Source organism: Carcharhinus amblyrhynchos, chromosome 13 (assembly GCF_965287045.1).
Source record: "Carcharhinus amblyrhynchos chromosome 13, sCarAmb.v2.hapA, whole genome shotgun sequence".
Classification (NCBI taxonomy): Eukaryota; Metazoa; Chordata; class Chondrichthyes; order Carcharhiniformes; family Carcharhinidae; genus Carcharhinus; species Carcharhinus amblyrhynchos.
In genome coordinates, this window is record NC_137336.1 from 14759937 (window position 1) to 14780408 (window position 20472).

The window sequence follows — 20472 nt, forward strand, 5'->3', positions numbered from 1 at the left end:
AACTATAGTGGATCCATGCAGATCTTTATTTTGCTCAATTACAGTCCTATACTTCTGAGTGTCTGGAGACAACTATTTTGGAAATCATTGCAAATTTAGGTTTGGACATCAAAAATTCTCTTGGGCATATCTTTGATAATGCTGCAAATATGGCAGGAAAACATTCAGGTCTCCAAATAAGACTGAACATTGCAAGCCCCTGTGCATTATTCATCCTATGTTCCAGCCACTCCTTGAAATTAATTTGCAATGCTGCAGCTGAATACTGTGAGAAAGCTGTACATATTTTCAACTTTGTTGAAAATGTTTATGTCTTTTCTTTCTTTTCTTCCTGTTTTCCACGCACTGCTGGAAAATGTTGTAATCATGCTTGGAGCAGGCAATTGGACCTGAGAGTAGGCCACACCTACAAGCAAAAACAAAATGGAAAATTTAAAGTGACAGCGAAGTTCACAATGACTATTGTTCAGGGACGCATTGGCACTAACAATAACAAAAAATGTAAGCCCCTCTGATGATGAGAAGCATACTAGATTCAAGAAGTTATTTTTCAATGAAACTAGAGACAATTAAATCACTACAAAAGTGAAAGAGGAGGTCATTGTTGAGACTGCCAATGTTAAGTGTGGTGCCATAATGTGCAATTGCAGAGTAGAAGTGAATCTCTGAAGAAAACTGTTGATTTAATTTTCATACTTTTTGACAGAAGTTTGGGAGAAAATGCTAAAAGCCACTGCAGTGAGAAATTAAGTGAGTTCTACTAGGAGGACGTGGACACAAATCTTTTTGAAGATGAAATGAAACAATTGATTCATTTCATCAATAATGATGAGTTTGATACGGTGAGATCATCAGCTGATTTGTACAGATTTGTACATGATATACACCTAACAGGTAACCTTTCCAAATATGGAAATCTTCCTGAAAATATTTTCAACAATACTTGCCACAATTGCTTCAAATGATTGTACTTTTTCTGCACTGAAAAGAGTTAAAAACTATTTGTCAAGTACAATAAGTTAGCAACATATGACAAGATCAACAATACTAATGATTGAAAGTGAGTATTTACAAGATTTTACCAATGATATTATAATTTATGGTTTTATAGAGAAAATGTGTAGAAAAAAGTGATTGAAATTACCATGCCAACTAGGAATGAAACAAAAGATCTGAAAGATATGTCCCTCTTCCATATTAAGAACATAAGAACATAAGAAATAGGAGCAGGAGTAGGCCATCTAGCCCTTCGAGCCTGACCCGCCATTCAATAAGATCATATTCTCTTGTTTAAATTCTATTTTTCAAAATGGATCATTGCTGGTCTGATATGATGACTGTAACTGGTAACATGCTGGCAATTCTAACAACCATCACTCTCGGGACTGGCCTTCAGAAAGTCTCTGGGACAAAGAACGGAATCCTGCCAGACAAAAACACTGATATTAGACTTGGACTCAATAGACCCTTCCCTCATGTGAATTTATGGCAATAAATTCTTTGATTTTGAGGGGAAGTAAGGGAGTTAACTTCTATTTTTGAAACTGAATAAAATTCTGAAATATACCGAATGGCAGCATGTGCATTTTATTGATTGGAGTACTTGTTCCTGCACTGCACTGGCTCATTCTGTCCTGCGTCAGCTGAGTTCTCCACTGCTCACCAGCAAGTTCCATTTGCGCTCAGCTCAGGATTCACACGTCATAATATTAACTATCTTTATTGTCATTCTGACAAGAGATAAGCTTGGATTTCAAATCAGCAATTATTCTTACATGTGTATTTTTACAAGTTAAAAAACAGTGAAAAACCTGTGCGTTTTTGAGGTTTCTACCTTTACGTTCTCTGGAGTAAAGTTGGGTAAGGTCGGGAGGGGTGTGAGATTGGGGGACGGACCCAGAAACGAAGATGAGTGCATGGTTTCACAACTTGTAAGTCCACTTCTGCTTTCTTCAGTTATAGAGTCATAGTCATAGAGTCATAACAGCATGGGAACAGGCCCTTTGGCCCAACTTGTTCATGCTGCCCCCTTTTTTAAAAAAAACCCTAAGGCAGTTCCAATTGCCTGCATTTGGCCCATATCCCTCTATACCCATCTTACCCTGTAACTGTCTAAATGCTTTTTAAAATTGTACCCCCCTCTACTACTACCTCTGGCACCCTCTGTGCGAAAAAATTGCCCCTCTGGATCCTTTTGTATCTCTCCCCTCTCACCTTAAACCTAGGCCCTCTAATTTTAGGCTTCCCTACCTTTGGGAAAAGATATTGATTATCTAACTAATCTACACCCTTCATTATTTTATAGACCTCTATAAGATCACCCTCAGCCTTCTATACTCCAGGGAAAAAAGTCCCCATCCAGCCTCTCTTTATAACTGAAGCCATCAAGTCCCGGTAGCATCCTAGTGAATCTCTTCTGCACTTTTTTAGTTTAATAATACCCTTTCTATAATAGGGTGACCAGACCTGTAAACAGTACTCCAAGTGTGGCCTTACCAATGTCTTGTACAACTTCAACAAGACGTCCCAACTCCTGTATTCAATGTTCTGACCGATGAAACCAAGCATGCCGAATGCCTTCTTTACCACTCTGTCTACCTGTGACTCCACTTTCAACAAGTTATGAACCTGTATTTCTAGATCGCTTTGTTCTGTAACTCTCCCCAACGCCCCAAAGACTTAACTGAATAAGTCCTGCCCTGATTTAATCTACCAAAATGCATCACCTTGCATTTATCTAAATCAGTTAAAGAAATAATTTATTACTAAATGTGAGGGAAGTGATTAACGTACATGTTTATGCAGTCACACAAGTTAAAAATGAGAGTTGATTCCAAAGGTAAACGGAATAATATGTACAAATCAGTCTTTCACATGTCTGTGAAGAGTCGATCTTGGAATGATGTGCCTGTTGTGATTTGTGATTGCAGTAGCACTGACTTGAGCAGGTGAATGGTTGGTTTTGAGAATCCGGTGTTCTGCGGTTTAGCTATGAAGATTCTGGGAGTGATTCTTCCACCTTACAATGCTCATTTTCTAGCACAGCGGGGTGGGAGCATCTTATTGCTGGGCATGCTCAGGATTTGCCCGTACATTCCCGCCACAAACACATCTCCCAGTGCCGGATTTCTGGCAGCGTGGATCTGTGCTGGAAACCAGCTGGAAGACCAGGTAAGTCGTCTTAATCTGTTCTTAATACAATTTACATGTAATTAGCGGGTCCGTGATTGAATTCTCCAGACCCGCTAACGATCGAGCTGATCACCAAACGGGACGCTGACAGTTTGGGACCACTGCGCTTGCACAGAGGCCCATTGGTTTCAACCTCCCAGGTGGGATAGGCCTCACCTCCTGAAATCTAATGATATTCACACTGGTGGCCTCTGCAACGCACAGTGTTGGAGGTTCTAGTGAAAGCTCCCACTAAAAAAAAAGTCAATTATTCCAGTTTCCCTGCAAATTTAACACTTAGAATTTCTTTGGGAGAATTCCAGCCTCCCTGCTTCCTTTTCACCTGTAGCTTTGTTGACTTGGTTTGCTTCAGCAATCATAGAGAGATTTACCCGGAAAACATTTGCAGTGTTCTGCTGCTGTCTTTCCTCTTGTGTCCCACACATTGACATACCCGGTACTACGTTGATGTTGCAGAGTCTGATGCAAATGCAGCCTGAACCGTCAGACATACCAGTAACGCGGTGCAGAAGTTGGAGATTCAGGGTGGGATTTTATGACATCGCTTAGGCAAGGCTCATAAAGCCCTGCTCAAGGCCAACGAGAATCCCATTCTGCGAGCCTCAGAATGGGGACAGGCGAGGCAATAAAATTCCAGCCTCAGTCAGTTTGAGCCTCAATGTGCAATTTACGCCACACAGATTAAATCAAACCTTGTAACCCCTTATGGACCTTGCTGTTCAATAGAAGTTTGGCCTTGCATTTAATCTGTGGTGTTAGCTAATCTGGGAGTGCTTGGTAATGACATTCCCCAAGCTTGGGCACATGCAGTCAGCATAGGCAGAACAACACAACACAATAATATCTGTAACTGGCCTCTTTATATCTTCGTACACTGCATTGCAGAATATTTCCAAATGCTTCAACAGCCCCACTGTGTTTCTGGCAAACTCTTCTTCAGTGTTGCTGTAGTTTATTGTTTGATTTCCATGGCAACTTTTTTGAAAGGATGTAAACAAGCAGATAACAATATTCTAACAAGCCTGTAGGAACACTGCAGCTATGCTTTTGCGATGTTATTTCATCATAGCTACAGGCTCCTCTGGTAATTTGAACACAGGTGGTTCTAGCCCAACCTGCAAGGTCATGACAATATGAAAAAGAATTTCAGAATTGTGGATCATATTCCCCAAAATAAACTTCTTGAATTCAACTTAACAAAATAAGTTTATTGAATTCAACTTAAACAATTCAATCTAACCACCGCCTCTTAACATTCAATGGTGTTACCATCACTGAATCCCCCATTGTCAACATATTTGGGGTTCCCATTGACCAGAAACTCAACTGGACTTGCCACATAAACACGTAAACTACAAGAGCAGCTCAGAAGCTAGGAATACTGTGGTGAGTAGCTCACCTTCTAACTCCCCAAAGCCTGTCCACCACTTCCAAGTCAGGGGTGTGATGGAATATTCCTCAGTTCCTGGATGAATGCAGCTCCAACAACACCCAAGAAACTTGACGCCATCCAGGACAAAGCAGCTCCATCCACAAACATCCACTCCCTCCACCATTGACGGTCAGTAATAGCAGAACTATCTGCAAGATCCACTGCAGAAATTCACCAAAGATGCTTAGACAGCACCTTCCAAATGCATGACAACCTCCATGGGCACACCACAATTTCCAACTAGAACTAGATCAAAACTGTGCTTTCTGCTACAGACCCAACACTGCACATAAACCACATCATCACATGGCCCTGTAAATCATCCTAATCAGAAATCCCAGGATAACTTAAATGAACAAACGTTCATTAACTCTACTTACCATAACCACTTGCAAGGCTTAAATGAGTAACTATCCTACTCTTCCACCATCTTGGTTATATTCCTGCCAGACATACTGACTACGTGGAGAATAAAGCTGATATTTTAAACATTCCCCTTAAACATTAAAAAATAAAATTTATGTATTTATATCATTTGCAGTACTACTATCACACTGGCCAAAATAACTGCCACTTGAACCTCTTCCACCATTCTACTGGATCATAAATAATCCATTTCTCAATTCCAAACAAATTTGCTCCATCTCCTATTGACTGCTATCTTCAAATGTGTCAGAGGTGAAAAGATCAAAATATGGGATTGCTTGGTCTGCAAGACATGCTAATCCAATTCCTTTCTGGGAATTTACAGACATGTGTTTTAAAATCAGAATAAAGGTGGATGAGGAGGAGAAATAAATTGAGTATCTAAAAACACTGCTGGAAAAGAGCAGTAAAGATCGCTCACTCTCTCTGAAGCTGAAGAATGTCTTCAACAAACATGAATCAAGTCAAATCCAAAATTCTACATCAAACCTACTAACTTTAAACAGTTGCAATTTGCAACAATCTAAGACTCAAACACAAACCAAGGATTAATGTGTATTCTTTTAACTTTTATTGGACTCTAACATTTCTTACATCTGAGATCGATAGCATTGCATCTTTATTATTTTTCTCAGTTATAGTAACTCAGGTACCTCCATCAACCACCTCCATTTAGCACTGGGCCTCAAAAGACCTCCCTTCATCCATTTCCTCTCCAGCAACATCCCCACCCCACCACCCCACTTCTGCCCGCTCCCTTGGGCCTCATCTCCCCATTCAACTCCAAGATCCCCACACTTACCTGGTCCTGGACTCCCGGGACTTGGACTCTGGGGACTTATTGATCACTTTAATGACATTTTAGTTTGATGTTTCAAGTTTCATTTGAGCTTTGTTTTTTTGTTGAAGGCAGTATTTCTTTAAGGGGCTGGCTCTTTTAGTTGTCCCTCAGTTTGTTTGACTTGGTTTGATAGGTTTTATAAAAAAAAACTGAAATCACCGTGGGACAAGAAGTATCAGTTGGGATGTTTCCTCCGCTGACGTTTTAGATGGTGGGCAGGGAAATCCCTCCAACTGAAAAGTCTTGGCCATTTTGTCTCAAATATTTTTGCTTCACACAAGAAAGATAAGAACATAAGAACATAAGAAATAGGAGCAGGAGTAGGCCATCTAGCCCTTCGAGCCTGCCCCACCATTCAATAAGATCATGGCTGATCTGAAGTGGCTCAGTTCCACTTTCCCGCTTTCTCCCCATAACCCTTAATCCCCTTGCCTACCAAAAACCTATCTAACTGCGTCTTAAATACATTTAGCGAGGCAGCCTCCACCACTTCAACGGGCAGAGAATTCCAGAGATTCACCATCCTTTGAGTGAAGAAGTTGCTCCTCAACTCCGTTCTAAACTGCGCCCCCCCCACCTTTATCTTGAGGCTGTGCCCTCTAGTCCTGCTGTCCTTTCTGAGCGGGAAGAACCTCTCCACCTCTACCCTATCCATCCCTTTCATCATCTTATACGTCTCAATAAGATCCCCCCTCATCCTTCTAAACTCTAACGAGGACAAGCCCAGTCTATTCAGTCTATTCAGATGGTGGACATTGCCTTAAGGTAGGTTTATCAAATTTGATTATTCATATAAAATACCACCATTTTAAAAGGGGATCTTCTGATGTTACTGTACAGTTCCTCACCAAGTGCTTTTTTATGGCCTCAATAGGCTTCAAAGAATTGCACTACCAATTGCAAGATAACATATAAATACCTAAAAGTCAGATGGAAAGGGACTGTGGCAGTTTGGGGCGTTACCAAATAGACTGAGCTCAGGAATGCATAATTTCGCAAAGTTGTTAAAGCCATTTGCAACAACAAGGAGCAAGGATCATACTGTAGTGGCACCTGTATATATAAAACATCTCACTTGTTGCCAAGATGAAACAGGGAGCAATGGATGTGATCAAAGAAAACCACCTGAATATTATCTGATCTCAGTTTCATCAAACACCCACACCAATCAGTCCTTGACCCATTACACAAAATTACCTTTCTAGGTACCTTCCCCCACAATCCAAGTCAGTCTCACTGAAGCAAAATAAGTGGAACTATGTTGTCTCTGCAAACATTTTGTTGGCTTTACGTTCACCAGCAATACGATTGGTTTCCTCTGTGATTAGTGGTTGTTTTCCCTGTGGTACAATGTGGGTCAATTGCATTACAGGGAGCCTGGAAAGAGGAAGATAAACATGAGCTTGAAAAGAAAACCAAGAGCATTTTAACAAAAAATTATCACTTCTACAGCTGGCAATGAGCTCACTTGGTGGTTTGACAATGTATCAACCACAGTTCATACCAGTGTTAAGGGCACACCAACAATACACATCACAAGCAAGCTCAGGCTCAGGGTGGGATGTATCGACTGGTGCCCCACACATTGGAAGAAAGGAATTCTGAAGAGAAAGTACAGGCAGCAGGGAATAAAATTAATAACTTTGAACTGAAGGCTGCTTTCTTTGTCTTGTGAGTTTTTTTGGAAACAACAGCCATGTACATATTGTCATGCAACAAGAGAGCACAGTGACAGTGGTGTATGTATACAGTATGGGAGGTATAGGCAATCATCATACCGGTCAAGATTTTCTGGAAATGATGTATTTGTAGAGATGTTTGGGCCACTAGAAATTATTTGACTGGTGTCTCGGAATCAAAGAGCTGTTGGAAAAAATTCAGTGATCAGCTTGAATGGAAACTAAATGGGGCTGTTTTCCTACAGCTATGTCAATTGTATGGAAAACCAGATATTAATGTTTTTGCATGATGTTTAAATGCACAGGTAGGAAATGATCTTTTCTCATGACTGGACCATGGCTTTTTCAATTCCCTGCCAAAGCTATTTCTTCGATGCAATTCCCCCACTAATACATGGTTATAGAAAATTGAAAGGGAGGAAGCCAATGGTTTCACAATAGGACTGAAATGGCCAACACAGCCATGCTTTTGAAGATTGTTGTGTGCACCAGTGCAAGAATCTATGACACTCCCAGCAACAAAGCTTTTAATTTCTCAACCGACTTCAACAGCCTGCATCTGCCTCATGAACATCTTAACCTTACAGCATCCAGGTTACTAGGAAAGGTTTACAAGACCAGAAACTGCTGACATTGTCCTATCTGCCTGGAGGCCATTGATTAGGAAATAGTACACCACTGACATCAAGCAATCAAAAGGTTTTTGCAGTCAATGATAAGTTAATCCATTGCAAACACATGTGGAAAATGTTTTGGAATTACTAACCTCATTATTTTACAGACTGTTCTTCGATGCCATGAACACAGCAATGCCAGCTTTGTCATCTTTTGTTGGGCACACATTGGGTTCAAATCCACCAGTCTCTTGTTTTGTTAGAGATGTGTATAACATCAAACCACCTGTGCCAAGGTATAATACCATATGGGATGTAAAGCCTCTGCTGGACTACCTCCAAATACTTTCACCTGTTTCATCAGCCACTTTTCAAGGACTGCCAATGAAAGGATTAATGTAAATTACAGTGTCAACAGACCATATATCCACTGGACACAAGCAAATGCAAGAAACGCCTCATCTTATTTTACAAGCAGAGCAACCAGGGAAGGCTAAGAGCATCCCCAACAGACCCTTGATCATGTTTCTTATTTCCTTACCCATTTATTAGTCATAAGTAGGCTTACATTAACACTGCAATAAAGTTACTGCGAAAATTCCCAAGTTGCCACAGTCCGGCGCCTGTTCGGGTACACTGAGGGAGAATTTAGCATGGCCAATCCACCTAACCAGCGTGTCTTTCAGACTGTGGGAGGAAACTGGAACACCCAGAGGAAACCCACGCAGACACAGGGAGAACATGCAAACTCCGCATAGACAGTGACCCAAGTCGGGAATCAAACTGGGGTCCTGGCTCGGCGAGGTCGCAGTGCTAACCACTGTGACACCATGCTGCCTCATTATAGTTCAGGGACATGTTTCTAAGAATAATGTGACATGTTATAAAGCCCGGAGACTTCAGTCAGAAATCCAGGTTCCAGAGACTTATGGAGGCCATGGTGCCCAACGAGGAGCCTGCTAACCATCCTCCACTGATGTTTTCTGGCACATTACGCTGCTATAGCACCACAGCAGGCTGGGATAATCACTCCCTGTACATTTATGCATGTATTTTGTTACTGATCAGATGCACCACTCTTCACTGGCAAGTGATATTCAATAATTGGCACTGATAGAGTTCAAACATTGCCCTCACTATGGGGCAGCACAGTGGTTAGCACTGCTGCCTCACAGCACCAAGGACCCAGGTTCAATTCTGGCCTTGGGTCTGTGTGGAGTTTGCATGTTCTCCCCGTGTCTACTCCAAGCGCTCCAGTTTCCTCCCACACTCCAAAGATGAGTGGGTTAGGTTGATTGGCCATGTTTAATTGACATTTAGTGTCAGGGGGATTAGCAGGGTAAACACGTGGGGTGATGGAAATAGGGCCCGGATAGGATTGTTGTTGGTGCAGACTTGATGGGCTGAATGGCCTCCTTTTGCACTGTGGGGATTCTATGACTCTACTGACTGCGCATGTAAGAACATAAGAACATAAGAAATAGGAGCAGGAGTAGGCCATCTAGCCCTTCGAGCCTGCTCCGCTATTCAATAAGATCATGGCTGATCTGAAGTGGATCAGTTCCACTTTCCCGCTTTCTCCCCATAACCCTTAAAGCCCTTGTCCATCAAAAACCTATCTACCCATGTCTTAAATATATTTAGCAAGGCAGCCTCCACCACTTCAACGGGAGAGAATTCCAGAGATTCACCACCCTTTGAGTGAAGAAGTTCCTCCTCAACTCTGTTCTAAACTGCACCCCCCCCTTAACCTGAGGCTGTGCCCTCTAGTCCTGCTATCCTTTCTGAGCGGGAAGAATCTCTCTACCTCTACCCTATCCATCCCTTTCATTATCTTATACGTCTCTATAAGATCCCCCCTCATCCTTCTAAACTCCAACGAGTACAGACCCAGTCTATTTAGTCTCTCTTCATAGTCCAATCCCCTCATGTCCGGTATCAGCCTAGTGAACCTCCTCTGCACTCCCTCCAAGGCTAATACATCCTTCCGCAAGTGCGGCGACCAAAACTGCACACAGTACTCCAGCTGCGGCCTCACCAGTACCCTGTACAGTTGCAGCAAGACCTCCCTGCTTTTATATTCTATCCCCCTCACTATAAAGGCCAACATTCCATTCACCTTCTCGATCACCTGCTGCACCTGCAGACTGGGTTTTTGTGACTCATGCACAAGGACACCCAGGTCCCTCTGCACCGTAGAATGCTGCAGCTTTTTTCCCTTTAAATAGTAATCCCTCCTGCTATTATTTCTGCCAAGGTGGATAACCTCACACTTGCCAACATTGTACTCCATCTGCCAGGTCCTTGCCCACTCGTTTAGCCTATCCAGATCCCTCTGCAGACTTTCCACACCCTCCACGCAATTTGCTTTTCCACTCATGTTCATGTAATCAGCAAATTTCATCACCCTACACTCAGCCCCCTCCTCCAGATCATCTATATAAATGGTAAATAGCTGAGATCCCAGCACCGATCCCTGCAGCACTCCACTAGTCACCAACTGCCAATCAGAATAGCACCCATTGATACCAACTCTCTGCTTCCTATTAGACAACCAATCCTCTAAACACGCTAACACCTTACCCCCAACTCCGGGCACCCTAACCGTCTGTAGAAACCTTTTATGAGGCACCTTATCAAACACCTTTTGAAAATCTAGAAACACCACATCCACCGGTTCCCCTCTGTCTACCGCACTAGTCACATCCTCATAGAAATCCAATAAATTTGTCAAACACGACTTCCCCTTAATGAATCCATGCTGCGTCTGCTCTATCAAACCATTCTTTTCTAAGTGCCTCGCTATTTCTTCATTGATGACAGATTCAAGCATTTTTCCAACTACAGACGTTAAACTAACCTGCCTTCTGTCTGCTACCTTTTTCAAACAGCAGCGTAACATTAGCCGTTTTCCAATCTTCCGGCACTTCCCCGGAATCCAGCGAATTTTGGTAAATAATTACTAAGGCATCCACTGTCACCTCTTTCAGAACCCTGGGATGCATTCCATCCGGTCCTGGGGACTTGTCCACCTTCAGTCCCATTAGTCTATCAAGCACTACCTCTCTAGTGACAGTAATCGCATTCAGGCCCTCAACTCCTCCCATCCTTCTATCTTTAAGATCCGGCAAACTATTTGTGTCCTCCTCCGTGAAGACCAAGGCAAAAAACTTATTTAAGGCCTCAGCCATTTCCTCATCTCCCACCGTTAAATCCCCCCTCTCATCCTCTAAGGGTCCAACATTCACTCTAGCCAGCCTCTTCTTCTTTATATATTTGTAAAAACTTTTACTGTCTTTTTTTATACTTAGGGCTAACAGGATCACTCACATTAACACTTCATTTTATGAGGTAGGTGGAGTGAGATTCAACTACAGACAGAAAAGTTCTCATTTAATCTTTCCAACTATCCAGTTGATGTTTCCTCAACTGAGAGAGAGGGGAGTGCAATTGGTTTGTTGGTGCCCACTATAACCGTGAAACACCCACGTTCAACAGAGAACAGCTACGACTTTTCTCAGTGTGGTGACTAATGTTATTTTGCTCAGTTGCAAGGGTTTGAAGGTAGGGTTCAGACTGGAAATATTTAGTGAGACAGAGATTCCTAAACCGGCGAACACGTAATGGTTTTCAACCTTTTTGTTAAGGTCAAGTGTCGGATCAAGACCAAGATGGGATTACGTGGCTTTATCTTGTCAGCTTGGATCTTGTTTGTCTCTCTTGTGGGGCCCATGAATTGGATCCAATTTGAATTTGGTGTTTGGAGAAACAAGGAGATGGATTTGGGTCTGCCTGGTCCACACTGGGCATTGGCTGTGGAACTTTGTCAAGCAGTAAAAGTTTTTTAAAAAGGTTTTCAGATACTGCATATAAACTCACATTACAATAGCTTCAGTCTCGGCTAGCTATAGTAAATAAAGTGGTTAAAAAAGGAAGCTGTTTCACTGAAGAGTAAATACAGGGTGCCTGTAATGAGCTTCTTTTCACCACAAAAATCTTAAGGTAAACAGTGCAGATAAACAATTAAACTAGACTTCCCGTGCTAACGGTCGATACGGATGTGGTAGAAATGTCAGATTAATACGGAGGCTGGTTGGGTGGAGAACATTTGGACAAGAGCTATTTCATCATGAGGCAGGGAGGGTAGTGTTGTAAAAGAGTCTGGCATAGACAGGGTTAATGTGGGATTGAGCAAAGCACCATCCACAATGTGATGTAAAGGAACACATAATCTGAATCTAGAGGGCAGTCTTATACTGGACCGAGACGTGTGTAGAGGCAAGCATGGAGACAGCCCCCAGCTTAAACTTGTACTACTTTTACGTACCTAGTCAATAGTAGTTAATAAAACACTTACTGTTAAACAAGACTCAGAACCTCTTCAAGAAACCTTCTGAACTACACACAATATTCTACCGCATGGAGGCAGCAGTGGCAACTTTCAGAAAAAAAGAACAGAGCCTCACAGAAGCTGGAGAAGGAATTTAAAACCCCGCAGATTGAACAGAGCAATATCCTGACTTGACTGAAAAACACCAGAAATGAAGACACAGACAGAGACCAGCTGAGACAAGCTCCAAAGCGGAAGTGGGAGCAGAAGTCAGGAATAAAACTTTACACTGTTGCAGAAGACTCCATTGAATCCTGCTGAAGGCCACCTTCAATACCTAAAGATTATAGAGCCTGATGACCAAGCAGGGACGAGCTCATAAACGCAGGTTCTTGGCCAGAATGTATTTAAGAAAAAATTTAAGTCAGCAGCTGTCAGAATCGTTGTTTTAATATGCACCATGAACTTCCTGAGTGGGTGCCCAACCATGTCACATCCTAATTCGCTCCGAGCAAAAAAGAAATGAAATTAAATAAACAAATAATTGACAGTTGAACAGTGGCACAGTGGTTAGCACAGCTGCCTCACAGTGCCAGGGACCCAGGTTCAATTTCCGGCTTGGGTGACTGTCTGCGTAGAGTCTGCACTTTCTCCCCGTGTCTGCGTGGGTTTTGTCCAGCATGCTCCAGTTTCCTCCCACAGTCCAAAAGACATGCTGATGAGATGCATTGGCCATGCTAAATTCTCCCTCAGTGTACCCGAACAGGCACTGGAGTGTGGCGACAAAGGGATTTTCTCAGTAACTTCATTGCAATGTTAATGTAAGCCTACTTGTGACATTAATAAATAAACTGAAAAGGCGAGGAATCAAAAGTTTCATGACCCAAAAATACTTAAATGCAGCAAGAAAGGATCAAACATGTTGATTCAGGGAGTTATTGCTGAAAATTTAAAAACACAGAAATTGCAACTGCTGCCAAGATCGGCAAGCGCAGGAAACCTCACTAAGATGAAACGTATGGCATCACCATCTTGGATTCCCTAATAACGTTTAAAGCTATACACACTTCCAATGTTAAATGACCATGAATTAAAAATCTATCTTAGCAGACCAATTTGGAGATCCAAGACCCAGATGAGTCACAAGAATGAGGAGGTTGGAGAAATAAATTTGAGTAGTTCTGAAAAAATAGACTATTTTGTGGTGGAAGTTTTTCGTCTTGCTTTTGTAAGAATGCAATGTAAAGGAAATCAACAAATTTATATTGTATGATAAGGGAGGCCTGAGTAGTTGGCAAGCAGACTCTGATTGGTAGAGGTGTTGCCATGGAGAATGAACCAGTTGATGGTGGACAGTTGACAGTTAACTACTGAGCAATGTTTTAAATTTAAACCAGGCAACTTAATTCTGATTTGTCAAGGCATTTCTCTGGGGCATGAACTAGTGAACGGCTGTCACTTACTTTGTTAGCTGAAACAGGCACAATGTGTGTATACATTGTCTGGAAGAAGGGCTCTGCAAACTTGAAACATGTTTCCTCTCCCAAGGGATGCTGCCAGATCTGCTGAGTTTCTTCAGCTTTCTCCGTTTTTGTTGCAATGTGTGTACATATTCTGCCTGTATGCAAAGAACAAGGTTCGGTGTATATGTTGCTTCCAGTACATGCAAATATATCAACAGCAAGCACAACTAACAATCTTAAATCAGCTGTCAGTGTAATTCCTAGCACACTGAGGAATAGTTAACAAATGTTGTCCGCATAATCAAATCTAATCTGGGACTTTGTGTTTTGCAAGCATGGACTTACTGTTAAACTGTACGACCTTTTCATGAGACCTTCTGAAGAAGTTGAGAACAGAGGTGCATGAAATAGATTGAACACACTTGAGGAAAAAGAGAGACATATCAGAAACTCAGTTACAGAAGGTTGCACCATCTGAATAGATGGAACGTAGATGGCGGAATTGAGTCCATGATGGAAAGAAGGTGTGAGGAAGAGTAGTCAAGGTAGCTGTTGGAGTCTGTGAGCTTGCAATGTGTACTAATTGATAGTCTATTCCCTAAATGGTGACAGAACAGTCTAACAAGGGAAGAGAAAAGTTAGAGATGAACCAGCTGAAGGTGAGAGAAGGGAGGAAAGTTGGCAACAAAGTCAATGATGGGCAAATTGATGGTGTAGGCAAGGAACGCGCTGGAGAAAAAGATGAGGAAGTGGGGTGAATAGAATTGGAAAAAAGAATGTTCCACATATTCCGCAAAGGCAGGGGTAGTTAGGAGCCATGCAGGAATCAAGGGATATGAGGAATGGGTAGAAAGGTGGAGTTGAAGCCAGTCATACTGAATTGCAAAACAGGCTTGATGGGTTGGATGCTCTTCCACTGCTCCTAGTTTTTATGCTCTGATGTTCTTCTATTTCAGAGTTCCAGCAGCAGCAGTATTTTGCTTTTATATACATATTTTTCCATTGGTGGCGCTGCAGTACTCCCCTCAACTCCCAGGCTAATTCTCCACTGTATTCTCTCCAAACCTCAGGCGCCTTCTGCTAACATTTCCAGCTCGCAGGTATTTCAATTCCCCTTAGTTTCAAAGTGTTTCTTTCATTTCTCAAAAAAAGTGCTGTTTGCCTTCTGGTCTGAATGTCGGTGCAGCATTAATTTCGTTTCTGGAACGACTGAAAGCCTGGGGTCTCCTCCGCTTTGCAGAAATAAATAATTTACAGAGAGCCTGTAACTATTGCCCCCCCACCCTCAGCAGCCCCCCTCCACCATCACCCCCTGCCCAACTCCATCCACTCTCACCCCCATCCTCACTGTTTCTCAAAACCCAGTGGAAAGATACATAGAACCCCTACAGTGCAGAGGGAAGCCATTGGCCCATTGAATCTGCACCAACTTGCTGACAGAGTGCCTCACTCAAGTCCAACCCTATCCCCATAACCCCACACATTTAGTATGGTCAATCCACCTAGCTTGCACATCTTTTAACTGTGAGAGGAAACCAGAGCACCCGAAGGAAACCCACTCATAACGGGAAGAACGTGCAAACTCCGCATAGATTGGAATTGAACCAGGTCCCTGGCGCTGTGAGGCAGCAGCGCTGACATTGTGTAGCCCTGCTGCCCTGAAAGGCAGTTTGCCCTGTGGTTCATCTGTAGCAGAAATCCTCAGCGATCCCTTTTACACCTCTCCATGTGACTATTTCAATGCCCTTCTGGCCAGCCAGACCCTCTGCTAACTTCAAGTCCTAAGACCATAAGACTTTGGAGCAGAATTGGGCCATTTGGCCCATCGAGTCTGTTCCGTCATTCAATCATGGCTGATATTTTTCTTGCCTCTTTCCCATAACCCCAATCCCCTTATAAATCAAGAACCTATCTATCTCTGTTGTAAAGGCACTCAATTTTCTGGGATCCACAGCCTTCTGCCGCAAAGAGTTCCACAGATTCGCCACGCTCTGGCTGAAGAAATTCCTCCTCATCTCTGTTTTAAAGGATCGTCCCTTTAGCCTGACATTGTGCCCTCTAGATCTAGTTTTTCCTACTAGTAGAAACATCCTCTCCACATCCATTCTATCCAGGCCTCACAATATTCTATAAGTTTCAATAAGATCCCCCCTCATTCTTCTAAACTCCAACAAGTACAGACCCCGAGTCCTCAATTGTTCTACATACGACAAGCTCTTTATTCCCGGGTTCATTCTTGTGAACCTCCTCTGGACCCTTCCCAAGGTCAGCACATCCTTCCTTAGATACGGGACCCAAAACTGCTCACAATATTCCAAATGGGGAATGACCAAAACCTTATACAGCCTCAGAAGCACATCCCTGTTCTGTGTATCCTATGAATATTAACATCACATTTGCCTTCCTAACTGCTATCCAAAACGCTACTGCTGGTGCCCTTGCTCACACAAAGTTCACACATCACCTGTGTTCTCACTGACTGCATTAGCTCCTAGTTAATCAACACTGGATTTTAAATTTCTCATTCTTATTTTCAAACCCCTTCCAAGGCCTACAACCCTCTAAGATTTCTGCATTCCTTGAACTCTGGCCTTCTGAGAGTACCCGCTTCCAATTGCTCCCCCATTGGCTGCCGTTTACGCTGCCTCAGCCCTACCCCAGGAAATTCCCTCCCAAAACTCCCCTTTCCCTCCTGTAAGACAACCCTTGAAGCCCACCTCAATGATCAAACTTTTGATCATATTCCTTATTATCTCCTTATGAGGTTCAATGTCAAATTTTGTTTGGTAACTGCAGAATCATAGAATCCTATAGTGCAGAAGGAGGCAATGTGGCCCATTGTGTCTGCACCGATCACAGTCCCACCCAGCCCTATCACCATAACCCCACACGTTTACCACACATTAGTCCCTCTGACATTAAGGGGTAATTTAGCATGGTAGGAAGTCTGACAACACCAGGTTTAAGACTTCTGTTGTCAGACTTCTTACTGTGTTTACCCCAGTCCAACGCCGGCATCTCCACATCATAATTTGGCATGGCCAGTGCACCTAACCTGCATACCTTTGGACTGTGGGAGGAAACAGGAGCACCAGGAGGAAACCCATGCAGAAACGGGGAGAACATGCAAATTCCATACAGACAGAGACCCGAACCGCGAATTGAACCTGGGTCCTTGGCGCTGGGAGGCAGGAGTGCTAACCACCGTGCCACTGTGTTGCCCCAAATGCTCCAAAAGGTAATGCTCCTCTGGAACACCTTGGGATGTTTTACCATATTAAAGGTGCTGTTTAAAACAAATAATTGTTATTGTTACTGCATTCGTAAAGCTCTCTGCAGAGAAAGACTTCTCCTCGTCTCACCTCTGGTTCTTTGTCCAATTACCTTAACTCTGCATCCTTTGTATATGAATGACTGCTAACCAAAGCTCGAGTCAGATAAGCAAAACCAGCACAGTTTATTTCTAGAGTAAGTGGTACAGCTGAACCATCATCAGAACTTCAGGCAACAGCTTTCATGCACGGCCACCAGGATATAAATCTGTGGTTACAGCCTTCTTCACAGTGGAAGGATGGTGTTGATAACATCTGGAGATTTGCTTGAGTGTGTAAGAACCAACTTTTACACATTCGATCCCACATTCAAAAGATTAAATCATGCTGGGATCTCTCTCTTGTTTGCATATATATATTTTATCTATATATGAATATATAAAATCTACATATATCAATAAGTTCTTAATGACGTTCTTAACTTTGGAAAGAAATTGCAATTTTGCACCTAATTTGATACAGTTTGTTGAATTTAAGTTTTATTCCACACAGCTCCGCACTGCACGGTTAATACTAGCAAATCCAATTTCATTCCGGAACAAGACTGGATTGGGGTTTATTTCCCCCAGAATAGTTGATTTCTTTTAGAAACGTGCTCAAAGTGTATAGAGGGGCAGTGAAGTCTTGGCAGTGCCAGAAAGGAATAAGTGCTGTGACCACGAAGCTCAGTGAAGGGACTGTTTGTGCGTCAGGAAGACATGGTGCCATTTCCCTTGCTGGAACAACTTCTAAAAGCATCTTCGTTTAGGATGACTGGCAGGAATAAACCTAATATGATTCGCTGCCAATTTTCATTCAGTGCCAATAAAATGTTTCTAAACTAGCCCTACTGGGACAGAGTGGGGAACAGGATTATATCCAGGGCCATATCGAGGATGTAAAAGGCTTTTACATCACTTTTATACAAATAGTTTGGAAATCCTGAGCAGTCGCTGCCCTCTTTCTGGGGTCTTTGGTTGCCTCTTCCCTGAGTCTTCCTCTGAGGTCTTGTGTTGATTCTTCATTGAGGTCTTTGTTGCTTATGGACGTTTTTTGAGAGTTTTCCTTTCTCTGCAGTCTTCTCCAAATATCCTGTCTATTGTTCTCTGTTTCTTCTTGTAGTTGCTGCTTTAAATGCATTGTCACATTAAATGTATTACCACTTTAAATGCATTACCTCTTTAAATGCAACACTTCTTTAAGACTGTCAGCTTTTTAAAAAAAAATTGTCAACAGCTGCCGGTGTTCTGTGGGCTTTTCTCGTTCTTTTGAAGTTTTGGCATGAACCTGGCAGGTCACCCTTTGAACCCATTTTAAAACTTTTAAAACTTGTCTTTTTTTACTGACAGAAAACTCCCTTGGCCATCTCTACCTCTTTTCTTTCTCTCTTTATTTGCAGAGTCTGTTCTTCTCTTCCTTTGATTTCAATACAAGATCATGAGGTCTCAAGGTCCAAGGGGATGTTTTTACAACTTTTCAACTCATCTTCTAAACAAATTGTGGACTTGTCTTTAAAAGTTAGGAACTTGTTGTCTGCAGTCTCTGCAGTGCAGTGTCTGCTACTCGAACCCCCCCCATAGCACTGCTTGGATCAGGAGCCTGGCACTCTCAGACTCTTCACTTTTCTGCATTCTGGAGACTGAGTCACAACTCTTTGGGGCATTTTTCTAAACTTCTGACTGTACCGACCAATTCAGGTTGACACTATATCTGGCAATATCTCAAGATCTCAGTACTCACACATCCAGGGCCACAGGCAGTGTCCTCATCATCTATTCCACCCTTGTCACCAACACAATGATGCAACCAAAGACTTCATCAGGAACCCAAAAGACATTTATTAAGAAAAGCTACACAGAGATTTGTAACCCTCTAGCTACCCCAGTGCCCACATGTTTTCTAAATGTTTTCTACCCATGGACTCCACCCCCAGGACCTCTACAACCTCCTCCCACAACAGCCTGGGACACAATTCATCTGGACCTGGAGATTTGTCCACTTTAAAATCTCCAGTACCTTGTCACTCCTTATATCAATTTGCTCAAGGCCCCTGCAGTCTCTCTCCCTGAGTTCCATATCTTCATTCTCATTCTCTTGAGTGAAGGCCAATGTGAAGTATTCATTCAAAACTTCACTGATGTCCCCTGGCTGCATGCATAGAGTTTGATCTCAGGTGGTAGGGACAGGGTCGCGAGCATCTGGAGCACCCTACAAAATAGAGATGCCTTCTCCTTAGAGCCCAGTGACATCAGACGTCCGACTTCTCCAACCTATCCCCCAAGATCCTGATCAGCCCTTTACAACCCCCAAGCCTTGCCTATTTCCCCCCAACCCTGCCTACCCCAACCCTTGACCTCTGCCATATGCCTTCCCTCTAGGTTTTGGCATCTAGTTCCAGGCAGTGAGCTGCACTGCCTCTTCCTGGAATGAAATTGGCTGGCAGCTCTCCGCAGCAGGATTTCCTCCTGGTGCTGGGGTGGGGAATGTCCCTCCTTCTGCCAATCATTAGAGCACCAAATAATATCAGGCCTATTTGAGCTGGCCGGGATGCATTCCCCGCCAACTCTTCTGGTTGGGCCCGAGCTCCCACCATCCAGAAAATTCTGGCCATGGGGCGGCACGGTAGCACAGTGGTTAGCACTGCTGCTTCACAGCTCCAGAGTCTTGGGTTCAATTCCCGGCTCGGGTCACTGTCTGTGTGGAGTTTGCACATTCTCCTCGTGTCTGCGTGGGTTTCCTCCGGGTACTCCGGTTTCCTCCCACAGTCCAAAGATGTGCGGGTCAGGTTGATTGGCCATGCTAAGAAATTGCCCCTTAACGTCCAGGGATGTGTAAGTTAGAGGGATTAGTGGGTATAATATGTAGGGATATGGGGGTAGGGCCTGGGTGGGATTGTGTTCGGTGCAGACTCAATGGGCCGAAGGGCCTCTTTCTGCACTGTAGGGTTCTATGATTTGTAATTAGAAATACCTAGACCACATGTACATTTGTAACCAACAGGCCAGGGCAGCTACTCCTCTTGTTCACTAATTTTTAAATAAAGAAATGCCTGAACAATGAGAAAAAATGTGAAGTCATCCATTTTGGTAGAAGGAACAGGAGTGCGGAGTATTTCTTAAATTGTAATATTTGCACTTGCCAATTCCTTAAAGGGACCTGGACGTCCTTATCCGTAAGTCAGTGA

General features: G+C 43.0%; 1 long non-coding RNA gene across 1 annotated transcript; it reads right to left on the reverse strand.

Annotated features, from left to right (window-relative positions):
• Window positions 1-315: 315 nt before the first annotated feature.
• Window positions 316-14120, reverse strand: LOC145351732 (uncharacterized). The gene is made up of 4 exons (XR_013888445.1): window positions 13978-14120; window positions 8337-8470; window positions 7089-7268; window positions 316-406 (listed from the first exon to the last, which is right to left on the reverse strand). It is a non-coding gene; the product is annotated as an uncharacterized LOC145351732 (long non-coding RNA).
• Between the last annotated feature and the right edge of the window lie 6352 nt (window positions 14121-20472).